This window comes from Homalodisca vitripennis, chromosome 4 (assembly GCF_021130785.1).
Source record: "Homalodisca vitripennis isolate AUS2020 chromosome 4, UT_GWSS_2.1, whole genome shotgun sequence".
NCBI lineage: Eukaryota > Metazoa > Arthropoda > Insecta > Hemiptera > Cicadellidae > Homalodisca > Homalodisca vitripennis.
This window is the reverse complement of record NC_060210.1, coordinates 14,839,600-14,850,497: the sequence shown is the minus strand read 5'-3', so window position 1 is coordinate 14,850,497 and position 10,898 is coordinate 14,839,600. Positions and strand designations below refer to the sequence as shown.

The 10,898-nt window shown below is 36.8% G+C and overlaps 1 protein-coding gene across 1 annotated transcript in view; it reads left to right on the top strand.

The window, feature by feature from the left end:
• Positions 1-313: 313 nt before the first annotated feature.
• The window catches only part of LOC124358967 (clarin-3), a 62,897-nt gene continuing 52,312 nt past the window's right edge, over positions 314-10,898 (top strand). The window contains exon 1 of the mRNA XM_046811254.1: positions 314-502. The gene's annotated coding sequence lies outside the window, so the exon portion shown is untranslated. The remainder of the gene's footprint in view (positions 503-10,898) is intronic.

Below are 10,898 nucleotides of genomic sequence, written 5' to 3'. Positions count from 1 at the left end.
TCAGTGAATAACATATAATGTTCTGCCGGTTTTCTCACTGAGTAACAAATAATGTACTATCGTCTTATGGTGTGTATCTCCCGATTTACTCTTTTGTAGTGGATATACATCCTGGCAGCACGCTCTGCATGTAACATATGACGTTCTACTTGTTTACCCATGTGACAAATGATGTTCTGCCAGTTTGCCCGTTTGTAATGGGATGCCAGTTGAATGGAACCGGCGCTTTGTTTTGACCTTGCGATGTGAGGTGGCGGGAGGGGGACAGGTGTTTAATCCCGCGAGGGGTGGGGAGGGACCTCTAACAGGTTCGGATGAAAGTAGACTACGCTGCGATGGAACAGTGAGCCTTGGTCCGTGACCCGCAGCAAGATGGCTTCCACATCGCTCCTCGGTCGGTGCTAGCTTGGTGTTGTGTTGTTTTCATTTCTTACACCGGTGAAGTGAACAGTTCTGTCGGTTGGTTATATTGTGTATCTGCAAAGTTTATGTGATTTTTCAAGTGAGTACATGTCTTTTCTATTGACTTTATTCTGTCTTTTGCAAGTGATATTTGTTTACGTATTTCTTTAATTAGTTGTTTTATTGAGATAAATTAGTTATTCATCTAAAGTGTTCTAGTTTATTTGCGTCCGCTGAGGTATTCCAGCTGTTACTACTTAATGTCTCAGATTGTGTTTGATTGAGTGTGTAACATAACAGTAAGTCTATAATATTGTTATGAAGTTACACGAGGGTATTTATCCATGTCACACGGACATCATTAGATATTATCTTACCCTTTTCAGTTTTCTGTAATAAAATGAATATTGTATGGGCATATATGTAATTATTTTTGGAAGATTTATATGTAAAAGGACCTGATTTAATTATTGAATGTAACTGTACGATTTTGAATACCTCAGGAACATATTTAATCTGCATTGATAGATGCGATACTAGGCTACTCGTGGTAGATTACCCTTGTACCCATCGTTATCGTTGCATATTTTTTTGTTTTCTTGTTTAAATTTCCATTTCTTTTATATAAGTACATAATGTAATATTATAAAACCAATAATAGTATTAAATCAAGAGTTTCGTTCATATATTTATATTAAATAATTGGTACTGATTTATTTCTGTTCATGGGTACCTTGAAGGTTTGAAGAGAAAAATATGGATAAGTCAAAATTCGTGTAAAATATTTTATTACAATCGTTTAAAAATGTTATCTTATGACATGGAATATGGGAGAAAGTACCAAACATTACTTTAATTGTTTATATTTTTATAACATTTACTTACAAAATCAGCTTTTGTACATAACACAGCAAAACAGTAAAAACAAAATAAAAAGGTGTTTTTATTTTGTAGGAAACAGGAGATGAAAACAGAATGGGCCAATACCTTTTAAAAGAACACCACTCAGTGTAATGGCCGTCCTTTCTATCGCCTGCGAGTTTGAGATAAATCTTCGCCGAAACCTTTATCTTATCAACTTGAACGTGTTTTGGAATTCTAAAGGGGCCCTTGTAAAGAACTGTAGGCATCCCAGAATAAGTTCTCTAGTTGCTTCTCAGTGTAGAAAACAAATGCTGGGAAACATTAGTGAATTTTAGCTTTATCTATCTACATAGACGTATATAAGGAAAGGGGATTTAATCACCCCTCGAAATTTTGAAAGACAAGCTTTAAAATCGCACCCAGTAGTTTGTTTTAAGTTAGAACACATTTATGAGGTCTTAAAGCTCAGTAATTTCCCGAAGGGAAAATTCCGAGCCCCTTTATTTGGACGATATTTTAAACCTTCCTGAACCACCCAGTGTGTCAGTCCCCCCCCCCCCTAAATAATATTCTATATACGCTACTGGTTGATAGTTATAATAAAGAGGAGAATAACAATAATTAATAGAGGTTAAAATGAAGGAATTACAATAAAAGCAACCATGGATCAAAATGGGCTCACAATGAAAAGAAAATCCTTCATTGATTTGATCATTTGTAAGTCAATGTTAGCAATAAATCTAGTATAAGTGTGTAAGTAGACTAATATGAAATTGTAGGAAGACTTAGGTCTTTTGCTTCTTCCTGGCCAGTCGCATGCCTCATAAGTTTCGGAAAGCGATATTCTTCAACAGAAGTGTAGATAATAATTCTTTCAACACACGCCCAGCCTTAGCCACAAAAATGCCACCAGTGGAATGAAGCACAGATATTGCAATCACGTTTAGTTCAGTCGGCAGTGAACTGCAGATTAGCTTTTGACCTTGAACTGGCCAGCTTCATGCAATGGTGAAACTTCGCCATTACAACGTCAGCTACTGGTCATCGTTGTTGATAACACAGTTGGAAAATGACTGGACAGGTACATAAGTCCATTACACAATCTAAATTCTGACAACATTGCCGGTAAAATGGACTGTGACGTTTTAGTCCCCTTTCGGCCATCCTAAGTAGATTTCCTTTAACGTATACGTAGACTTTCGTCAACTGTGATATTAACGACGTTATTGACAAAAATTAAACACTTTTAATGCTTCACTGATACTATTAAACACTTTTGGAGGCTCATTAATAAATAATGGTATAACCCGTGCACCAATAATTATCCCCGAAATATCTCATAACAGAATTCAATACAGACTATCTGGACAGTTACTTAACTACGTACTTGTAGAGAAATGTGTAATTAGTCAAATAAATAAATAATTAAACGCATACGTTCTCAATCGGGCATATTTGAAAAAAATGCATAATTACGCAGTCATTGATTATCACAATTATCCAGTGACAATTTTGGTTTGGATTTTTTTATGCAGAACGTCTGTGTGCTGTAAAATTCTAAACATTTTAGTTGCCTAATAACTAATGGTCGATGACCATTGTTGCGTTTCTCAATAAGCAAACATGTAGGAACAGTTAACGTGCGTCATATAAACGTAGTATGGGACAGCAAACATATTGACTTTCAAATGACCAGTTGACTGACAAACCACGGGTCGACCGTAATTGAGGTGTTTGATAGAGTTTACCGGGTCAACCGTTACAGTCTATCTCGTTTTCTTACTCAGCACCCCTACGGGCCTGCGCAGCGTGTCGGACTTCATTCATCTTCTTCTAGGTTACAGGAAATGTAAGGCATAAACAGTGACGGTCCAGAGACTTCAACGAATGGTATGTAAGAAGACGTGAAACTGATTTCCAAATTTCACGAAACGATTACATCACATAACTCGAATCAAAAACATTCGTACAGATAAGATTCATCTATACATATAATCACGGATTTTAATTTCTTCAATAACGCACCAGAATTACGACTTGATATTTTACAATTTAACTAAAATTGTACTTCTTACGGTACTTTCTTTTGAAATTACCGATAGGTGGCATGGTTGTGCTTCCAATTCGAGATGGTTTTGAGGTTAGGTTATATTGCACTAGTGTTTCCTGTGTGCCAAGGCATATATTCTTTTTCCAATGATGTAGTAGGAATAATAAATGTTATTTTTATAATAATTTGCTTATCACATTTCCCTATCTCAACTATCTCAAGTTCTATCCGGAACTGATAGAATGGTTCTATAAGCCAGCCGATTGAAGTTCTGGTTCAGACTTTGATGATACTGCAGTTTGAGGTTATATTGTATTGGTCTTGAGTTTATTATATTACCTGGCGTACAGTATATTCTTTTGCTCAGTGATACAGTAGGATTACGACGTGTTATGTTCAAACAAATTTGCTTACCATACATATTTCCTTACCTATTTAATTTACTGAAACTGGTAGAGTAGTTCTGTATGCCAGCCAACTGGATTTTAGGCTCGGACATTTGAGGTTATGGTGTATTGCACTTGAATTTACCGAGTTATCTGACGTATATTTTTCCCCCATGATATAGTAAGATTACAACTTATTTTCATAAATATTTGCTTACCGTACATAAATACTGAAACGTAATTACTGAAACTGGTAGAGTATTTTTGTAAGCCAGGCAATTGGACTTCAGGTACAGACTTTGGTGATACAGTAGTTTGAGGTTATGTTGTATTGGTCTTGAGTTTCCTGTGTAGCCTATATTCTTTTTCCAATGATGCAGTTGAATTGGCGCACATTATTTTACACTCATTTACTGACCGTACTTTCAACTACGCACTTCGAGGGAATTTCTGTTCAACTTACTGGGAATGGTGATGTGAACTTGCCAGCTAATTGAAGCCGAATGGGAAATGTTTTGATAGTTGTATTGGACTCGTATATCCATTGTCATGTGGTGTCCTTCCATAAGTTGTAATGGTATATCACAGGACGGATGGTGAAGGAATCGTGTCATTTCAACAGCTTACTAATACTGTATAACAAAGATCGGTTCTCCCATGGTTCGGAGTCTACATGGCGTGTAGGATAACATTCGTTGCCATTTTTTATTGGGTTATTACGCAATAATACCGACTGATAAGTGATCTTGACAAGTAACAAGACTGATATATTCGTTTACCATTTCACTTACATATATATCGTTGTCTTTGTTAATTTATATTGTATTATAAAGTTTGAATTCCCGCCTAAATATGGTAAGTTTTTTCAAGTAAAGAATGATCCATGAAGAAGTTCATCACCACGAAGTTTGACCCATATACCCATGGTATTTCAAAAATATCCAAGTACACATAAGCTTATATTAACGCTTACCAAAACCATTTATGTTTTAAACTTAATAATACAAAAGTGAATGTGTTTAAATCCATGTTTGTAAATAGGCAGTAGACAAACATATGTTATCTTACCCATCATGAATTCATAAATTTTATTTTATTTAGATTTATCATCACACGTTTCGAGACAAATGTCCCATCGTCAGGTCTTAAAACGCGCGAAGGTCAAATGAAGTTAAAACACAAACTCGTACAACAGTGAACAAACAAAGTCACACAATGGTCTATTTATTGAATCTGTATACAGTGAGAGTTTAGAGTATGGATACATTCTATACAGTTTTTGATGGATAAATATGGAGGGTTGGAACACGGGACACCTTTCTAGGAAACAGAAGTTAACCTTTTAGTCACCGTTACAACTTTACCCGTTTCCGCAAAATGGGATTTTTGGGGGGAGGGAGGTGACTCAAGATTTGTAAATTTAAAGACCCAATAAGTGACACCTCATTTGAAAGGTCTTGATAAAAGAAGTACAGTAGAAACTAAGCTTTCTATCTGAACCCAGTACAAAATCATTTAATGAAATGTTTAGTCACCATGAGAGTATGTTTCAGGTCCGAAAGTGCTCCAAACATTTAAAATGGCTTAATTGAAGATTCATTTGCAAACCGATATTTCTTAAATCGTTTATGAAAAATTTCACAGATGAGCATAGTGTTTCTTTTAGGACAGTATTTGTAAATGTTTCCTTAAAACAAAAACAAAAAAATATTTGACAGTGGAGACTTCTACTCATTGAAATACACTATGTTTGAATTTTATTTTTGATGATGGAAGGATCGTGTAGGAAATAGGGATTTTTCCGGACATTTACCATCGTTCAGTGAAACAAACAAAATCAGGAACACTAGTATCGAGATGTGCAATCTGATCTCTTCTTCAGGTAATAACTAATCTAATACATAATTACAAACTAGGTTAAAATAAACAAATCATACCAGAGCGTTGTGACACGCCTAAGTCAGGAATCACAACCCCCATGTTGTGTGTCAACTTCACTCTAAAACATGCTCTTAATAAAAAAAAAAAAAAAAAAAAACTAAACACAACACTAATTATTAACATTTTAGTACAGAATACAAGTCACAATACGTCTGCATTCGTCGACCAACCACCTAAGACTGAAGAAGAGATCACCTCAGTCTGAAGAAGAGATCAGATTGCAGATCTCGAAACGTAGTGTTACTGATTTTTTTTTGTTTCACTGAACGATGGAAAATATCCGGAAAAATGCTGTTTCCTTTGAAATACACTAACTTTCCCCCAAAAAATAATGTCTGAGACCCACCAAGAGTAATTTTGGACCTCAATAATATAACAAACATTGTGTCGGGACGAACTATGCTGCAAACCCCTTAAAATACTTTCACGCAGACGCGGTAATGCTCTAACGTCTGGGAGTGGCCAGCGACATTCCAGCCTTGACTTGGCCTGAGGCCACGGCTCACCTGATATCGTCGTCGTACAATGTACGTGTGATGTCAGCTGATCACTGGAAGGGCCAGTCAGCTGTTGCTATGGAAGGCACGTCGCCCCCCGGTCTGTGACACGTTTCAAACCGCGGTCTTACAATAGAGCTTCATTATGGAGTTATTCGTACTCGATTGAGAACTGGGCAGTGCTGTTTTTGCGGGAGTATCGTCCTGCAGTGTACATTTTGTAGGTTAGGTATTCTAAACTATTTCTGGTGTTTAAATTCATCATCGATTGAGGCTTCCCTGTTTACGCTGTGGAAGGTTTATACATTCTTGTATTTGTTAGTCAATTCATGTAAGGAAATATGCGTTCGCCTTCATAATAACACTCGATCCCGAGAGGGTGAAATATGTACCGATCGTAGTCTCAAGAACAAGAACAAACGCGCTCGCACGTCTTCGGCTTTGGGAGTATTTTTTTAAACGTTGCCTTTAGAAATTGTTTTTGGTTATAACACAATTTGTTTTAGTCGAGCTCTTTAAAAATGTACAATCGTGTTAATATATTCAGAATTCTTTGTTTGAAGTTTGTTGTTAACGACGGAAGGTTTGAAACGATAATAGGATTTCGGACATTTGCCATCGTTATAAGTTACAAAATATATATCACTGTACTAACGTGCATGTATAACATGGTGTTATACATTTTTCAAAATATAATGATAGCAAAAGTCATTCAAAATCAATAAATTAATTTAAGAGCATAACAATTAATACTACGCTTTGCAAACTATACTCAATAAAACCAAATAAATTTATCAGAAATAAAAATATAATAAAAGTGGTCTTTAACAGGTAAAGTACGATCAATTGTTAAAAGTTTAATATAATATACAAATCATGTTGGTGCAAACTATTTATTAAATGTTCACATTGATTCTAAATAAAATTCAGGATGTCATAAAAATGGAATTCATTTTTCACTGAGGTGGTAAAGACTTACTGTATAGATCATGCTGTTTTGTTCGTCCCTTAATTTCTTCAAAAACAAAAACAGCTGAAGTACTTTTACAAACAACTATATTAATAATTTTGAAAGGTTTCTCATGTTTTTAAGAAGAAAACACATTAGGCTATGATTGGGAATTCACTCCAATCACATAGTACTTCCCGGAGTAAAGCGGATTATTTTGTTGTTACATTTGTCTAAAAATGTGTTTTTTAAGTAAACATTAATCACAGGGATTCCAAAATTGATCCATTGATCTTTACAATTTATTGCCAGAATAGATCAGGTATATGTAAAGAGTCCCTTTCGTTCTGAATTCGTCTTGTAAACAATAACTTGAGGTCAGATTTTTCAGAGTTTGCCTTCCCGAGTTTCGCCTCAATAAAGAAGTGTTTCTTTCTTCTTTCTTTCTTTTCTTTCTTTCCCGTCACCAGTCGCCTGAAATAAGCCTTGTAGTGTTAATTGGGAGTTTAAAATGTCGAATTCAATACAGGAAGGTGGATTCCAATAGCCCACCAATATGAAAACCGAAATACCCCTGGTTTGTTCTCCACATACAACTATAGAACTCGTGTAGAACGATAGTGGTGTAGGGCCCTTAATTAATGCACACCCTTAGTCATATTACTCCATCCATATTTGCCTTATAATAGTATTATATGAATGTAAAGTTCAGCTCCAGTTCACCTTCCTCTTAAGTGCAGCATCTGAAATATGATGCTGTTGCAGACTTGTCTCCTAAAACCTGAAGTCATGTTCGTCTGTAGGGATACAAAAACAGTCGGCGACGAAAGAGCTTAAAACAAAACCACCCGCATCGTTTCGACATCAGTGACACCCAGACTACAAAAGTAGTGCAATCAAAGTAAAGAATTAGGCCTATTTTTATAGTCTCCTCAGGTGCACAATTGAGTGCACTACAATGACGATCCCAAAGCACGGTGGAGCAACCGAGTATTCTACACATAACGCAGCTGTGGTGGGAATACAAACACAACTTTCAGGTTTCAGAAGTCAAGTCTGCAAGAGCATCAGATTTCAGATGCTGCACGTAAGAGGAAGGTGAACTGGAACTATACTCAACATTCGTATTGAATCAACCCTTACCATCATAGCTGCGTAATGAATAATATTATGTTGTCTCAAGGTATTAATAATTGACAATAAGTAGTACGTACCTCACATTGGATGAAAATTACAAAAAAATGAAAGTAAAATTTTGTTACAGAACAATATCGGCAGATTCTGTCTTGATTGTCTGTAAACAATGCCCATCATCGCAGCGTAGAGTTAGTGTTGCGGTTATCTATCTAAGAGGTCACGGGTTCGGTTACTGGGCAGATCAGTAAAAATTTGCAAGTGTGTTTAGATCGAAGAGGAATTGTTTTCAAATTGAAGAGTGTGGGAAGGAAAGACAAAGAGAGAGAAAGGCCAAGAATAAGACGGCGAGATCGGACAAGAGCAGACATGAGGAAGATGGAAAAATATTCTGGAGTAAGCAAAGATAGAAGAACGTGGGGTGCAATGTTGGTGAGGCCAAAGCCTCACTGAGTTTCAAGAAGTTTTACCCAGCAGGGATCACTTCTGGCTGGTTTATACATTCCAGTTGAATCTACCACTGGGCACAGCAAAAACCGATGTGTAACTTAAATCTGGGCAACATTATAGATGTCCAGGAGCGGCACATCACTAACTGCAAATGTCTTGAATCTGTGGTTCAAGGGAAATTCGATAGGTCTAGTCTACTGCAGGAGATGACTGTTGGAGTTGGTGGGGTTTGTTCCCTAACATCAGAAGTGCTTGCTAGCCTCTACAAAGGTGTGCCACACCCCTGCCTGCTTTGACTGGAGAGGCTGGTTCAGAGCTGGCCTCTCCTTCTTCCGAGGACATGACTTTGGGATTAGTGCCCTAAGTTTTCCTCATGGATCTCGATAGAAGGCGGCCCCTACCCCCTAACCTCATCCATTCCGAATATCCTGGCACTCCGGATAAGGCTCTTATAGGATTAGTGCAATTTATAAGCTTCTTATCCTAAGAGAACAAAAAAAGCAAAGATAGAAGAGCGTGGGGTGCACAGTTGGTGAGACCAAAGCCCAACTGAGTTTCAAGAGGCTACATGAGTAAGCAAGAGTAACTGGGCTTGAATTAGTTCGCCTTAAAATTTCCTAACTAAATAAAATGTCACTGGTGTAGTAAGAATGCATTTAAAAGATAAAAGAGGAAGGCCTGCAAAATAACAGGGAGGTGGTATGAAAGTGCTTCCCTGCACAAAGGACTGTCATATCTTCACGCCCAAGCACATAGAAAGCGTGTTTAAATGATGGATTGGCTCGGATACATTGTTTCGTACAATTTGTGTGCCATAGGGTCCACCAGTTGCAACTCCTTTGTGCGCCAACATTCAGGTATTGTGGTCCTTTCAAAGGATTTCAATTATGAAAAGTCCTTTCACAAAGTCAATTCCTGCCGCGTTCATTACCCAATTCTTTTTAGGGTTGTTATGTTGATAAATAGGTCTTCTGAAAGTGATCTTGTTTTGCCACAATCTGTCATGTCCATGCCAATGTTACTATATTCTGTGACATGATATACATATTTCTATTTCGTAGAAATAACTAACCAAGTGTGAAGTGAGGTAAAGGAGGTCACTTTCTTATGCTAGTCCTGCCATTATGGATAACCTTTTGGCTAATTGCAACGATAATAGGTATCATATCATATTACTTAGAGTTCAAACCGTGTTCAAAAAAGATATACACATTTTAAACCATTGTATGTAATTGACGAAAGAAATCATTTAAATACATGGATGTTTGTGTTGTTGTAGAGTTTATGGTTGTGAACTTTTAATAAATAGTTTGCGTCAATATGATTTCTATATTATACTAAACTACAAATAAATTGCTCAACAATTTCTGTTGTTACAAAATGTTGCCACGAAATATCTCTTCGGATCATTTTTAATTAATGCATTATCATCATGAAATGTAACCTATTAACTTTTAAAACTCTATAAAAACGATCTTTTCAAAGTGTCTAACAAAATTACTGCCTGGCGAATGCTCTAAGGTTTCTTTATCCTGACGACTGATGTTGCATCTCAGCAGCAGCATTTGCATCATCTGAAGAGCTTTATCAACGTCCATACAAGCCTACTGGACTATTTACTGTTCTATTTCATGGGCTTTGAACCTTTTACGGATTCTTGCATTTAATACTCTTGGATGATTGTGCCCCAAATTCCTGGTCCTCTTGAAAGTTGTTAGTTTCAAAGAAAATCCTTAATGCCTAGTTATTTTTTTATCAAAAGGCAACTTACATTATGCCAAGTTAATCCTAGATTAAATTAGAGAAGTGGCAGTAAGGAGTTACCTTGAGAAATGTTTTTGAAATTTTGCTGATGTAGGGGGGTTTTCCCCACAAACGAGGACGGTACCCTATTTGTGATGGTGTACTTATTTTGATTCCTTTTGTATCTCTCCCAGTTCCAATAGGCTCGATCCCACGCTCACAGTCGGAATGGGTGTCCAGGAGCTCTCTCTTCTATAAACCGTACTTTCAGTGAATATAGTGTACAAATGCAAAGAGCATTTAATATTGTTGTACCATTCGGCCAGTTCGACCAGTATATATAACTGCACGATGTTCAATCCATGATGAAGTCTGAGGGTATGGGTTTCCCACGCTTCTCCAATACCATTGTCCAGTTCCAGTTCCAGCAGTAGACTCCAGTGAGCTAACCTTGGTGGCCATCCTCTGTAAATCCTGTATCT